The following is a 16191-nucleotide window of genomic DNA, read 5'->3' on the forward strand; positions in this document are numbered from 1 at the left end:
GATACTGTGAACATCCATCTTCTTTTATAGATACAATAAAAAGAAAAAAAAGGGAAACAATTTTCTCCTTGTAAAAAGAACTATTAGGGTTTGCTTTCTTGAAAACTTTACTATGTGTTATATAGCAGTGTTAGTTATAGTCCTTATGTTATACATTGCATCCCTAGTACTTATTTATCTTATGACTAGAAGTATGTACCATTTGACCACCTTCCTCCATTTCTTCCTCCCCCAACTCTCTGTCTCTGGTAACCACAAGTCTGATCTCTTTTTCTATGAGTTTGTGTGTGTGTGTGTGTGTGTGTGTGTGTGTGTGTGTTAAATTCAACATATTTCACTGTTGTGATTATATGTATAGTATATAATAACAACTTTATCCATTCACCCATGGGTGAGCATTTAAGTTGTTTCCACATCTTGGCTGTTGTAAACAATGCTACTATGAATATGGAAATGCAGATATCTTTTTCTTGAAGTTTATTTACTTAGAACATGTGGCAGAGGGGCAGAAAGAGAAAGAGGGAGAAGGAGAGAAAGAATCCCAAGCAGGGCCCCGTGCTGTCGGCACAGAGCCTGATGTGGGGCTTGAGCTTACAAACTGAAATTTTGATCTGAAACAAAACCAAGAGTTGGATGCTTAACTGACTGAGCCACCCAGGTGCCCAGGAATGCAGATATCTTGTAGAGTTAGTGTTTTCATTTCCTTTGGATATATTCCCAGAAGCAGAATTGCTGAATGAAATGATAGTTTTATTTTCTGAATTTTTTAAGGATCCTCCATTCTGTTTTCCATAGTGGCTTAACCAATTTACAGTTCTACCAACAGTGCACAAGGATTTACTTTTTTCCATATCCACCCCAGCATTTGTTCTCTCTTGACCTCTTAATGATGGTTATTCTAACAGGTGTGAGGTGGTATGTCATTGTGGTTTTAATTTGCATTTCCATAGTTATTAGTGATGGTCAGCATCTATTTATGTACCTGTTGGCCTTTTTAAAATCTTCGTTGGGGAAATGTCTATTCAGGTCTTTTGCCAATTTTTTTTTTAAGTTTATTCATTTATTTTGAGGGAGAAAGAAAGTGCGAGTCATGGAGGGGCAGAGAGGGAGGGAACGAAGGAGGGAAAGAGGGGGAGGGAGAGAGAGAGAGAGAGAGAGAGAGAGAGAGAGAGAGAGAGAGAGAATGAATATGAATGAATCCCAAGCAGGTTCCATACTGTCAGCATGGAGCCCGACGCTGGCTCCAACCCATGGACTGTGACCTGAGCTGAAGTTGGATACTTAACCGACTGAGCCACCCAGGCCCTTTTTGCCCATTTTTTAGATTGAATTATTTGGGTTTGTTGCTTTGTTTTGTTTTGTTTTATTTGTTTTGTGTGTGTTTTGTTTGTTTTATTTTGCTATTGAGTTGTGTGTTTGTTTATATATATAATGGATATTAACCCATATGAGATATATAGTTTGCAAATGTTTTCTTCCCATTCTGTAGGTTGCCTTTTCACTTTATTGATGGTTTCATTTGCTGTGCAGAAGCTTTTTAGTTTGATGTCATCCCACTTGTTTTTCATTTTGTTCTTTGTGCTTTAAGTGTAATATCTGAAAAATTATTATAAAGACCCATATCAGGGAGCTTTATTCCTATGTTTCCTTCTAGGACTTTCATGGTTTCAGGTCTTACATTTAAGTCTTTATTTTGAGTTAATTTATGAGAGTAGTGTTAAGGGTCCAGTTTCTTTCCTTTATAATGTGAATATCTGATTATCTCACCACCATTTTTTTTTTAAGAGACTGTCTCATCTCCAGTGAGTATTATTGGCTCCCTTTGCAAATTTTAGTTTACCATATATACTTAGGTTTATTTCTGGGCTCTTGATCCTCTTCCATTGGTCTATATTTATGTTAATACAAACTGTTTTGATGACTGTAGCTTTGTAGTATATCTTGGAATCAGGAAGTGTTATGCCTCTTGCTTTTGTTCTTCTTTCTTAGGATTTCTTTGGCTATTTGGGGTCTTTGTGTTTTCATATAAACTTTAGGGGTATGGGGGTGCCTGGGTGGCTCAGTTGGTTGAGCGTCAGACTCTTGATTTCAACTCAGGTCATCATCTCATGGTTTGGGATGGAGCCCTGCGCTGGGGTCTGTGCTCACAGCATAGAGCCTGTTTGGGATTCTCTCTCTCTCCCTCTCTCTCTCTGTGCCCCTCCCTTCCTTGTGTGCTCTCTCTGTCTCTGTCTCTCTCTCAAAATAAGTAAATATACTTAAAAAAATTAGGAGTATTTTTTCTACTTATGTATAAAATGACATTGGAAGGGCTTTGGGTGACTCAATTGGTTAAGTGTCTGACTTTTGATCTCAGTTCAGGTCTTGATCCCAGGGTTGTGAATTCAAGCCACACATTGAGTTTTATGCTGTGTGTAGAGCCTGCTTAAAAAAAAAATGGAATTTTTTAGGGGTTGCATTGGATTAGTTTTGTTTTATATCAAGAAGAAAATTGCTTAATGTATACAAATAATGGTTATCATGTATGGGTTTGTTTTATTCTTTGGATAGAGTGCTGATTCATATAGACAGAAAATAAGTTTTTCATAATTTTTTTAGAAAGGAAAACTGGTTTTGTCCACAGACGAGGAATGCATTCAGCAGCTTTGCCCACCTGTTTCCTCCTATGTATCCTTTGGTCAAAGCACCATACACTACATATTGGAATACCTTTACCCAACTCCCTGCCCTAATTAGTATTTATTTTAAATACAGAATTAAGTCTAACAAATACGTTGTAGTTATTCAATATGCTGAAGTATATTTTGCAAAAAGCTTTTTTTTTACTGCCGTGTTTGTTTTAAATTTAAATTTAAAAGGTTTTAAATTTATCAGCCCCCTAGTTCAATCAATCACAGCTGAATTTGTTTACTTAAGTAGTTCATTTTTAGTTAGTTTGAAAGTATTGTTGTCTTTTTCTGTCATAAGCATAAAGATTGCAGCTACACAATTCTTTTTCTATTTAAAAATAATATATTATGAATATCTTGTAGTTTATTAGTTGTTTTGTATATTTATATATACTTTATTTTTGTTCCACAAACATGGAATTTAAGAACAACATGTCTATTCTTTCTTTGCATTTACAATGCTTTCTCCTAGTGAAATTCACTCCTGCAATTTAACTGCCAGATGTTTTTTTTTAGGAAAATCCACATTGGTTTCCATTACTTTTAGAAAACTGACTTCAGGTGAAAATGAATGGTAAAAATGAATGCTGTAATTATGTCATTATGTCAGCACAAATTATTGCTATTTTGTGCTTAAATATGGTTTATTTGTTCTTACAATATAAAATGTTACATTGAAATACTTAGAATATTAAACTATACCTATTAAAGGGCTTCAAGCTGATAAAAGAAAATCGAATGAAGTGTTTGGACATGACCTTTTCATCAGTTTCTAGGCTAATGTAATGTCATCGTTATTTCAGGATCCTTGTCTCTTTGGAAGCAGAACAGTAGAGATGTTATAGCTCTTTGCTTCCTATCCTAGACCAGTAGGACTCTTTTCCCTTCCCTCAGCCACAAGGAGAGAGAGAAATAACTGGGGTTAAATGAAAAGGGTAATTTTGTACTCTTGGGTAAATTGCTGGAAGTGATCCCAGCAGTTATAGGCCAGTCCACTTGTTTTAAGTCATAGCTAAAAATCTGGACAAGAATTTTGATGAGGTGTTACAATAACATTGTAACTCAATCTGTCCACAAATCAGTCTCATAAACTTCCACAGATAGGGTCACAATTGCTGTCACTTACTTTTTATGATGTTTCGCTTGAGGGAAGAAAAAGCAGCTTCTGTGTTCATTAAGAGTTAGCCACTGGGGCCAAAAAGTAGTACCTCTCATAAATTTGGGGACACCTTTTTATTCTAAAATGCAACTAAGGGATATTGGTAAAATGAATAGTAAGTTGGGAGTAGGCAATATTTAAGAAAACTTGAACATAAAATCAAGAGCAATTAATTGAACCAGTGTTGATTAAGGAACAAGAGTAGGCAAAGCACTTGTGCTCAGAGATCTGTAGGGCATTGAAAATCTATAATTATCATTCTTAACATCAACCTGTGATCAATTGGGAACCCATGACTTGTGCTTAAGTCATTACAGTAAATGTGGAAATAATTTTCTTAGATAACAGAAATAACTCAAGAAGTGCTTTGTCCTTGGCTGTTTCTTCTACCTGGATTGTGCTTCCCATATGCTGTACAAGCTCCAACTTCCCTACTTTCACAATAATTTCCTGTTTTTCTTTGTAACACTCTTCTTTCCTTTCCTTGGATCCCTCAAAATTAGTACCTAAATGGTAATTTTTGTCTGTAGAGTTGAATTTTAACTTTTGAGATCAAGTGCTTCATATTAAAATTATCTTTGAATCCACCGCAATTCCCAATAAAGTGGTAGCCACAGAATCATTGTGGAAAAATATTTGATAGTCCATAGGTTGTACTACAAAATGAGTTCATACTTTTTACAAATTAAGGAAGAGCCCCACCTACCTTTCCTCCCTCCCTCCCTTCCTTCCTCACTCCCACCTTTTCTTTCTTTTCCTCCCTCCCTCTCTCCCTCTTTCTTCCTCTCTTCCCCCTTCCCTCCCTTCCTTCCTTCCTTCCTTCCTTCCTTCCTTCCTTCCTTCCCCACAACAACTTTGAATTAGCAAATGAACATTTCCCAAAATTATGGAGGAGAAAAAAATCTGTCCATATTCTTAGATTTAATCACAATGTCTTTAATAATTCTTAGACTTTCATCATAAACTAGTTGTAGGGGGTTAGACCAGTTGATGTTTAATTGGTGAGCTGTGTGTGAAAATGAAATATGTTCTGTCTTGGTCATATTGCATATAATGATAAAATCCCATGTTAATTTGTGATTATTTAGAATGCCAAAGTATAGAAAAAGAAAAAAAAGCATGTTTAATTTATTATATTTAGATATCTGGATGGATAAGGATTTTTTAAACCTGAAAACAACAGAAAAAGTTGACAGTTTTTATTAACCACGTAAAAGTCAAAAGCACTATATCCTAATATAAAAAGCAGTGAAGTAGGAGAAGAACCCACTTCTTTACATACAGAGGTATAATACCCTTCATATATAAAGAGATTATAATGTTGATAAGTAAAATACTAAGTTGCTAATGTTTTGGGAAAGAAGTGGACAGCTAGAATGTGATTAAGATATTTTTTGAGTTAATGGTAAAAGAACCTTTCCACAAAACAATGCCCACAAAAAAAGAAAACCTCTATTTCCTATCTAGAGTTTTGCTTTAGGAAATTCACATTGGTTCATTTTTGATCATTTAATATAAGATTTTGTTTTATGAAATTGAAAATGGACCTTTTCTTAATTTTGAGAATAGTATGTATACATGTAGAATTTAAATAAATAAAAAGAAACAAAATGTGTTTAATTCAATCTATTGGGAACCAAGTGCCATTAATCACTGTAGTGTTCCAAATGTAATTTTGTCAATTATTTTTTTAATATGAAATTTATTGTCAAATTGGTTTCCATACTATACCCAGTGCTCATTCGTCAATTATTTAAAAAGGATGCTGGGGCACCTGGGTGACTCAGTCGGTTAAGCATCAGACTTCAGCTTAGGTTATAATCTTGCGATTCATGAGTTCGAGCCCCACATTGGGTCTCTGCTGTCCCCCTCTCTCTCTGCCCCTTCTCTGCTCATGTTCTCTCTCTCTCTAAAAAATAAATAAACATTAAAAATTTCATCATGAAAAGGATGCAATGTAGCAATTAAAAATGTAAAAATATATGCATTTCCAAAGTACCTAAAATTCATGAAGAAAAATATTATATGTTCACTGGTTTATATATTTAAATAAAACATATTTAATATAAACATATTTTTCAAAAATTATTATATAATTGAAACGTGTACTTTCAAAATATATTTTTGTCAAGTGTATGATCTTAAAATAAGTGAGCTGCATTCCTTATGTCAGTTTCTCAAACAGTGCATTAATTGTGAGTCTGTTCCTACTATATAACTTACATGTGTGGTCGTTGTGTGTTATGTTTCCATGGTCATGTAGCAGAAAAATACAAGATTTAACAGTGTTATTCAGATGGCAGCTTTAAAGAGACTTACTATTCTCAGCACTACTCTAGAGTTCTTCTTTCTCACTTTTTGTATTTTAAAGGTAGAACAGATGCCTGGTAGGTATGACTTTGCAGTATATTTTTTGCTTTATTTTAAATATTCAAAAATGCTTGTCATGTTTTGTCTTGTACTGCTTTCAAACTCTCACTGGGCACTGTGGAAAAATGTGTGAGCATGTATACATGAACACACACAAAACTAATATAAAGAGTTATATGAAAGAAAAATAAGTGTGATAGGAAAGTTAAATTTTCTCTTTGAAAACATCAGTGCAGAGGGATTAATTTAGGTTCTTTCTCACTGTGTCATTTTTATCTTGCTATAGCAATATCTATTTGATATTTTTTTCATTTCTTTGCTCATTTTGCCAAAAATACCTTATTAAAGATAAAGAGCTGTGAAAATGGCCTTCTTGGCAATACATTGATGCAGATTTTTTCCTTTAAAGTTCTTTCTGGCTCAGGAAAATTCTCAATGAGCATTCCTGATCAGATGTTGTTAAAGGTAGCCTATACAAACATTGAGTACATTTTTTTCTTTCTATTGATAACTTTCATCCTAGTGCATTTAGATATAATGCATTACATTCATTTCTTAATCCATGGAGGTTTGAATAAAGAAGCTGTTTCTGAACTTTACATGGCTATGCTATGTCTTATCGTTATGTGATTCCTGGCATATCGCCAACTAATTTATTGTTGTGTGGAAATGGGAAATCTTTTAAACATGAGTGAATAAGCATAGATTAACTTAATAATGACTTTGAATATAAGTGGTCCATGAAATTCACTTATCTTTACTAGTACTTTACTACACTTAGTATTTGCCTCAGTTCTTTAGATAATCAAATAAAATAGTTTGATGGATAATGTCAGCTAAATTGAGATGATTTCAACTGTGAATCACAAAAATTAAAACATTCACTCCTGATGCTAAGTAGTGATGAATTAATGTGGACTTTGACTTTATTCAAGATAAATGTAATAACATTATCAAATATTCAAAATTGAAAAGACAAGCTGTGTCATAATAATGAATTCATTCCAGTATTTAAAAACACCTAAAGTCTTCATTTTTAAAATGAAAATAAATCTTCACTTCCAACTATCTAATTGGTGGGCTCCTGGGTGGCCCAGTTGGGTCAGCGTCTGAGTTTTGATTTCAGCTCAGGTTATGTGCCAACGTCTTGCAGTTGAGCCCAGCATCTGGCTCCCCGCTGAGTGCTGATTATGGAGACTGCTTGGGATTCTCTCTCCCTGTTTTTCTGCCCTTCCTCTGCTCGCATTCTCTCTCTCTTAAATAAATAAACTTCAAAAAATATGTAATTGGTTTAAAAAAGTTATCATGAATGATAATATTAATTACTGCATTTCTGTACAGAAATTTACAAATTGTTAGCCAATACTTTGGTATTGCATAAGATATAATATGCATGTGCAATACTTTGGTATTGCATAGGATATAACACCATGTGTTAGTCTAAATGTACAATGCAACAATACACTGTTCCACTGATACTGTCAAACTTTTGAAGAAGTATTAATTACAGAGACACAAAGACAATAAAAAAGATAAATAACACTAAAGGGAAATGTTCAAAACTGAGAGAATTTGGCTGAGGAGAGAAAAATTATCTGTATGCATTGCACAATGCTGATAATGACAGGAGGTCCAACTGTACAGCAAAGTCTAGGTCTAGGAAAATGCAATCTAGAGTGCAAATATGTAAGAGAACTATTTATATAAAATTAAAATTACAAATCTAAATATGTTCCCAGACCCTCATTTTCTAAACATTTTTGATATGTATTCACGGAGCTACCACATACATTAAGTAGCATTTTTTGCATTATTTAAATATTTTAAGAATAATGATATTATCCGTAGCCTTCAAAATATTGTCTTTGTGATTGATAGAGAAATTATAGGACACCTTAATCTGGGACACCAAAGGCAATATCAACAAAATGGTACCCATGTGCAGTGAATTAGGCAGGGAAAAGGATTTAATAAAGTTTCTTCCATATCTTCTCTAATAATTCTGTGTCTACAGCCCAGAAGTTAGATAACAGAGAGACGGAAGAGAAGTTGCATTTTTCCAATGGTTTGCATGCTTCTTGTATAGTATTCTTCTTTGAGCACATAAAAGAAAAACAATGTAAGCTGCTTTTCTCTAAGAGCCTTAACATCAAGAATCAGGTAGTAAACCATATTTGCTCTCTCAGAGACACAGTTGCCCAGCAACTGGCTATTGATAAAGCTGTAAAACACAAACCACATATATAATAAGTGGCTTTACTTTTTTTTTGAGGGTGGGCATTATTTTATTTTTTTAAATATAATTTATTGTCAGATTGGCTAACGTACAATGTCTAAAGTGTGCTCTTGGTTTTGGGGTTGGATTCCCATGGTTCATTGCTTACATACGGCATCCAGTGCTCATCTGAACAAGTGCCCACCGCAATGCCCATCACCCATTTCTCTCTTATAATAAGTGGTTTTAGTGAGAAAAGTTATATAAATGGTAGAGATTTTGTGTTAGTTGTATTGGTTGTTAGGAGATCAAGATTAGTTATCAAATGACTGAACTTTACATTGGTTTAATTATATATGTAACTCGTTAAGCCTGGGCCTTAAATCATTGGTACTAACTTTGCCAACTTTTGAGGAGATTATTACTCATATTTAAAGTGAGAAGTTCTGTAAGATTTTTTCAGATACATGACATTCATTGACTTGGCTATAAAGTATATAATTTATTGGAATAAGTTAATGACTGTTCCATAAGAGAATATCTTACTTCCACTTAGTTTCATGTTGCAGATCAACATATTCTTCTAATTGGGATTCATTAAATAATCATTAGCAAATCTTTCATTCATATATTAATTCAGTCTGGGAGAAGAACATATCTAAATTAAGTTTTTCCTACTTTCAGTTGTGAATTTAGGCACTATCTACTATGGTTCTGTCACAAAGTAATTCAGTTACTGAAGGAAATTACATTGCCTCAACTCATATGCAGTTGGTTTCACTTGTTGATTTCTAAAGACAGACTACAAAGACCAATTAATAGATACCTTTCTAGAAGTCAACAACAGAACACATACCACCCTTGTCATTTATGGCACTGGTAACACTCTCTTCCTCTTTATAAATAGGTGTATGTATTTTTACATTCACAACATTTTCAGATAGGTTGCCTTCTTAAAAATTGAATCCTTCTTGGAGCTCCTTGGTGGCTCAGTCCATTAAGTGTCCGACTTCAGCTTAGGTCATGATCTCATGGTCCGTGAGTTTGTGCCCTGCTTTGGGTTTCGTGTGGACAGCTGAGAGCCTGGAGCCTGCTTCAGATTCTGTGTGTCCCCTTCTCTCTGCCCCTCCACATTTCGTGCTCTGTCCTCTCTCTCTGTCTCTCTCTTTCAAAAATAAGTAAATGTTAAAAAAATTTAAAAAAATTGAAGTCCTCTAAAAATCGGGATGAGATACGAAAAATGATAACTTTGAAATATTTGAACAGAAAACACACATAAAACATCATTTGCATTTACACAAGTTCAAGCCTGTAAGGTGTTCACAGAGAAATAATGGGACTTGAGGCACATATACCCTTTATATTGTTTTTTTGTTTTGTTTTGTTATACCATGTTGGCTATCCTCGTAATCATATCTATGTTTTGTTTAGAGACTGTTAACACTTATCACTGACTTCCTTCACAGGCAGGAGAGTCTCTATTAAGTCTTAGAACTGGGTTAGCCAAAGATGTAATATGATTTATAGCATTATCATTGGTTTTCTAAAAATTAGTCACCGAAAAAGTGTATCTGCCTCATTTTTTGCATAAATATCTGTGTTTTCAGTCATTACATATGTTTAAATCATATCATTGTTACATTTATACATCCATTGATTTAGTCAGCTTTCATCCATCTCATTAAAAAATAAAACAATGATCGTTCTTCTTGTTTTATAGCTTTTTAGCTTTTAAACGTATTTAAACTACTACAAAATTATTAATACTTTCATTCTTGATTACTTTTTTTTTAATTAAAAAAAGTTTTTTTATTTATTTTTGAGAGAGAGACAGGGATGAACAGGGGAGGGGCAGAGAGAGAGGGAGACCCAGAATCTGAAGCAGGCTCCAGGCTCTGAGCTGTCAACAGAGAGCCCGACGCGGGGCTCGAACTCACGGGATGTGAGATCATGACCTGAACCGAAGTCTGACACTCAACCTACTGAGCCACCCAAGCACCCCCTCTTGATTACTTTTTAAAATAAGCTTTAGTATATGCTATATCCTAGAATCAACTTTAAATAAATAAAACAACATAATAATGATGAAAACTATTATTATTATGGATCTACCCTTAGCTTATTGACTGTAAAAGAAATTAAGATGCTTTCTTAAAAATGTTAGTACTATAATTTGATTAATAATTAACAAAAGGCATTGTAAGAGTGTATTATTTTGAATGGTGCTCTTTTCACACTACAGTATTAAATCAGTTGTAACTGAGTTCAAATTGAGCTCTCTTACATTAACTAAGTGTGTAAAATTAAACAAGTTACTTAAACTCTGCATTCTTGTTTTCCAGTCTCTAAAATGTAGATAATATAATATCTACCTCACTGTGTCTGTATTTGGTGTTATATCAGGTAATGTAATAAGACTTTCAGCAGGGAGTCTAAGATAAACTAACCACTTAATAAGTTTTATTTAGTATTGTCAGCAGCAATTATCATCATTATCATTTATATCCTCTTAATTATCCAGCACAAGAAATATTATTATTTTTTTAAGTTTATTTATTTGTTTTCAGAGAGACAGAGGCAGAACGAGGTGGGGGGCAGAGAGAGAGAGAGAGAGAGAGAGAGAGAGAGAGAGAGAGAGAGAGGAGAGAATCTTAACCAGGCTCTGTGCTGCCAGACGAGAGCCTGATGCAGGGCTCAAAGCCATGAAGCTGTGAGATCATGACCTGAACTGATACCAGATGTCGGATGCTTAACCAATGGAGCCACCCAGGTGCCCTCCCCCCAATATTATTTTAATAGAGTTAACTTTGGAGGTTCCCTCTGCTACTATCAGTATCAATTGCTGTTTTTATTTTTGTTTTACTGTTTAGTTTAGAATTAATCTTGTCTTGAGAGATGATTGGGTGAACAAGCCATGCCAGGTAAGGGATAACCATGCACCACAGGAGTATAGAAAATAAGACGTAGTGTACAGAAAACTACAAGTAGCTGGGTGATTGCCAGAGATGTTTCAGTCATATCACAGCAGGTCGTTCAAGCCAGGCAAAGAAAACTTGGTTTGCTGTAGAGTCGAGGTCAACATATCAGTGGAGGTCCTATACATTTAATCAAATCAATCGTGCTGCAGTGTCAAACTTTATCACGAACTCAAGCAATTTAATGGGAATCTGATGATAAATTTAAATTCAATTTGTATCCATGAGCCTGTGAAGACTGTAAATAACTATTGACAGAAAAAAAGGACATAGTTATCCTTTATGTCTGCTTTCCCCATTTTTTTTTTAATTTTTTTTCAACGTTTTTTATTTATTTTTGGGACAGAGAGAGACAGAGCATGAACGGGGGAGGGACAGAGAGAGAGGGAGACACAGAATCGGAAACAGGCTCCGAGCCATCAGCCCAGAGCCTGACGCGGGGCTCGAACTCACGGACCGCAAGATCGTGACCTGGCTGAAGTCGGACGCTTAACCGACTGCGCCACCCAGGCGCCCCTGCTTTCCCCATTTTTAACAAAACATAATATCCATAAAGTGAGGAGAAAGGGGATGTGAGACTTAAGACAGGTTGGTGGAGGAATCAGCTCAAACTTGGCCTGTTGCTATCTGGATCTCATGTGCTCCAGACTCTCCAACATTATAAACAACGGTCCAGGTCTTCTAGTCTATGCCAATAGTGTATTTCTAAAGTTTTAAAGTGAGAAAATTTGGGGTGCCTGGGTGACTCAGTCAGTTAAGCATCTGACTTTGGCCCAGGTTGTAATCTCACAGTTTGTGAGTTTGAGCCCCGTATCTGGCTCCTGCTGACAGCTCAGAGGCTGAAGCCTGCTTTGGATTCCGTGTGTTCTCTCTCTCTCCTCCCTCCTCATGCTCACTCTCTTTCTCAAAAATAAATAAACATTAAAATATTTAAAACATAAAGAGAAAATTTAAGATAATTTAAAAAATATTTTATATATTATTACTATCTTATTTCATAAACTAGAAAAATATTCATAGTAAAACAAGCTTGCTACTAAGTTTCAGTTTTCCTGTTTGTACAAACTGTTTTCTTGCCTACCTAATACTTGGCTCTTTCATGATTTTTTTCTTTCTCTTTACGTGGAGTGAAGAGAATGAATGCCTTAGTTTGAAGAAAGGCTTTTCATGGTGGAGAAGTTTCACTTGTGTGGCCTAAGCAACCAGAATTTATACCCTGGAACATTTAATTTATTAATCAACTAAATTTGATTGATGACCTTTTAAGTGATCAGCATAGTGTTGAATACTAGAGGAAGACAAAAATAGGCCATGTTCTCTGTTCTTAAAGCACTTAATCTAATTGGGGACACTGAGTAATAGTGACCCACACAAATCAATACAGATATAGTGCTAACTTCTGTGGTTTAGACTAAGTGTTATAAGGGCTCTGAGACTCAGGTTCATCATTTGTGTAATGGGAATTTTAGCACCTCACAGAGGTGTTGAGAGAAAGAAAAGGAATAATGTATGTAAGTTGCTTAACTGGCCATGTGGCAATAATACTTCAAAAATGGCAGTTATTGAAATTATCAGTAATGATGGTCATAAATGAGTGGGTGCTGGTGTAGTCAGGAGAGACTTAATGAATACAGTGGAGTTTGTATTGGACACTAAAAGATCACACATGGGGGTAATAAACAAATACTCGTTTAAAATGAAGTAGAAGGAAATTGGGTGAGTATAGGCAATGGAAAATGAATATGCAAAGAAAAAACACAGACTGAGCATTTGCAAGTATTTGAGATAATAAACTGGATTGCATAGAGTAGAGAATACTTAGGTAGCTAGGAAAAGTGTAGTCTGATTTTTAAGACCTTAAAGCTAAAGAGAAAACTGAGATTAAACTTGTAAGGGAACAATTAGTGATGCTTAAAAGGGAAAGTATTATGGTGATAGTGATATGTAAAGATGAATCTGAAAATGGCAGGTGAGAAGATTGGGAGAGGCAAGTGCCAGTAAGATGGCACAGAGCCATAAGCACTTTTCCCAGTATGGCTTGACAATGAAAATCTACAGGATGGTGCACATAAGAAACAGGCATTCATTGAAAACCTGCTGGGACTTGGTAACATGTTCTACCCCTATTTCTAGTTTATATTAGGTTAGTCACCAGTGATTTTTAAATTTACAGTGCTTGTTACATCGATGGCCAGCTAAGAAAAAATATGGTTATGTGGGGGGGAAATTAGATAATAAGTATATTCAGTTTTGGAAAATTTATTAGGTAGAAATTTTTGCTCATTGATAACAGATAAAGAATAAAAACTTGGGTAAGTAGACCTAGTGATAAAAATTTATCATTTGTTTCTGTTGACATTATGGTTGAAACTATATGAATGCATTCAGTATTTAAGGCAATCAAGGCCCAAGGGTTATCTTTTTTAACAGAAATGTAAATGGATTTCATGATTCTGAACATTAAAATATTAATAAGACTTGAGGTTTGAAGAGTAGAAGGATAAAATTCCTAGTGTAATGGGAAGTAAAAATGAGCATAATATTACCAATATGTTACACATTTTCTTAATTTCCATTAATTCCAATGAAAGTCATTACCCCTGAAAGTTTCAGATTCAAGGCCCAATGTGTTTTATGTATCACTCTTTAAAACTTCCATGAAAAATATCTTTGAAGCAGTATATCTTATGATTAATTCCCTTATATTTCCAAGTAGCTACCAAAGAGAGTTACCATGACTAGATGTGTGACAATCTCCAGGCTAATGTCTTATACTCTTCCAAATTTAATCTTTGGTCAGCTAATAATTATTCTATTAATTTATCTTTTTTATGTACATCTTTATCTAATCCCTCATTTTTTTCTACATTTCCTAGGCTCCTAAAAATATTTCAAGATGTGGGATTTTAAAAATGATTTTCCAAGACATGAGGCATAAAGACAATCTACTTCAAGCAAAATTAGTATACTCTTTTCAATAAAAAAATTACTCCTGGACTGCTTAGAAATCTAGGTTAAACAGTATATCAAAGGCAGAACATAATACACATATTATCATTAATGAAGTAATGTTAAGGTTCAGTTCAAAGAAAATTAATATTGATAAAGAATGAATAAGTAGAAATAAGGGGAGAGAAATAGAAAAGTAAAATTTATTACATGAGAATTTTATTTTACTTCAAGTTCATTTATTTATTTTGAGGGGGGTGGAGAACAAGCAGGGGAGGGACAGAAAGAGAGAGAAGAGAGAGAGAGAATCCCAAGCAGGTTCCATGCTGTCAGTGCAGAACCAGATGTGAAGCGCCATCTCATAAACTGAATGGTGAGATCATTACCTGAGCTGAAACTTAGAGTTGGATGCTTAACCCACTGAGCCACCCAGGCACCCCTCAAATGAGAATTTTAATTTTGGAAAGACACTTGTATTTTTTAATATCTCTTACTTTATAATATTTCCATTTTGTTTTTGCTTCCATGGTATGTGGAAGAAAAGGAAATTTACCAACTGGGATTACAAAATTAAATGCTTAACAGGACCAGGTAGATAACATCAGTAAATGAAGAGGACTGTGATCAATCCTACCCAGGAAAGATGTAAAGACTTGTCATAAAAGAGGCAATGCCACTCAGTCCTAGCTAATACCATGCAGAAATGTTACATTTTTACATAAACTTCTAATTTATCAAGAAATTCATATCTTTTTATGAACTCTCCCCACTTTTTTTTTTTTTTTTTTGAGAGAGAGAGAGAGAGAGAGAGTGTGTGTGTGTGTGTGTGTGTGTGTGTGTGCGCGCATGCACACTGGCTAGGGAGAGAGGCAGAGGAGAGTGAGAGAGAATCTTAAGCAGACTCCACACTCAGCTCAGAGCCAGATGTGGAGTTTTATCTCACAACCATGAGATTATGACCTGAGCCAATATCAAGAGTCAGACACTTAACTGACTGAGCCACCTAGGCACCACTGACCTCTCCCCACTTTTAATTTTTGACATATAATTTGAGAATTTTAAGCAGCATAGAAGCCAAGCAAATCATATAATGTGCCACATAGAGATTGTGGCCTGAAAAATTTTGCAACTTTCCTTTTAGAAACGTCTCCTGGATCAGTATTTCTCAAACTTTAATGTCTATTGCAATTGTTACAAGTCAGATCTGGTCCAGAAGGCTGGTCTCAGGTGAGATTCTGCATTTCTCAAAAGCTCCCAGGTGATGCTCCTGCTGCTCCATGAGCCCCATTTTGAGTAGTAGGGACCTGCAGTGCTAATGCTATAGCAGATCTTACACATCTTCAGCTTTGGTGTGATGTTTGCTCTCATGTCAAAAACCGATTCCCACTGACTGACAATGATGACCTGGAATAGTTGATCTACTGTGGGCAAGGAACAAAATAAAAAGAATGGTGTCTTGTGTCTCTTATTTAATTTAGCCCTCTCAGTTTACAAGGAAACAGGTTCACAGAGATTACATGAGAGATTAAATGGTCTCTGCTTTATACATCTAAGAAGTTACAGGACAAAAACGAGTATTTATGGAGACCATATTAGTCTGTTAGGGCTACCATAACAAAATACCACAGGCTGGGTGACTTAGAATAAATATATTTTCTAATGGTTCTGGAAGCTGCAGATCCAAATCAAGGTGCCAGCCAGGTAGGCTTTATCCTGAGGTGTCTCTACTAGGCTTCTAGCCTAGCATGACCTTTTCTATGTGCACGAGATTGAGAGAAGCATCTCTATGGTCTCCTCCTCTTATAAGGCAACCAGTCCTTTTAGATTAGGGCCTACCCTTATGACCTCGTTTAG

General features: G+C 35.1%; 1 protein-coding gene across 4 annotated transcripts in view; it reads left to right on the forward strand.

Moving 5' to 3' along the window:
• Positions 1–16191, forward strand: part of ERBB4 (erb-b2 receptor tyrosine kinase 4) — a 1144263-nt gene that overhangs the window by 165023 nt on the left and 963049 nt on the right. The window lies entirely within an intron of this gene.

The sequence above is a fragment of the Panthera onca genome, chromosome C1, assembly GCF_046562875.1.
Source record: "Panthera onca isolate mPanOnc1 chromosome C1, mPanOnc1 haplotype 2, whole genome shotgun sequence".
In the NCBI taxonomy this organism is placed as follows: domain Eukaryota; kingdom Metazoa; phylum Chordata; class Mammalia; order Carnivora; family Felidae; genus Panthera; species Panthera onca.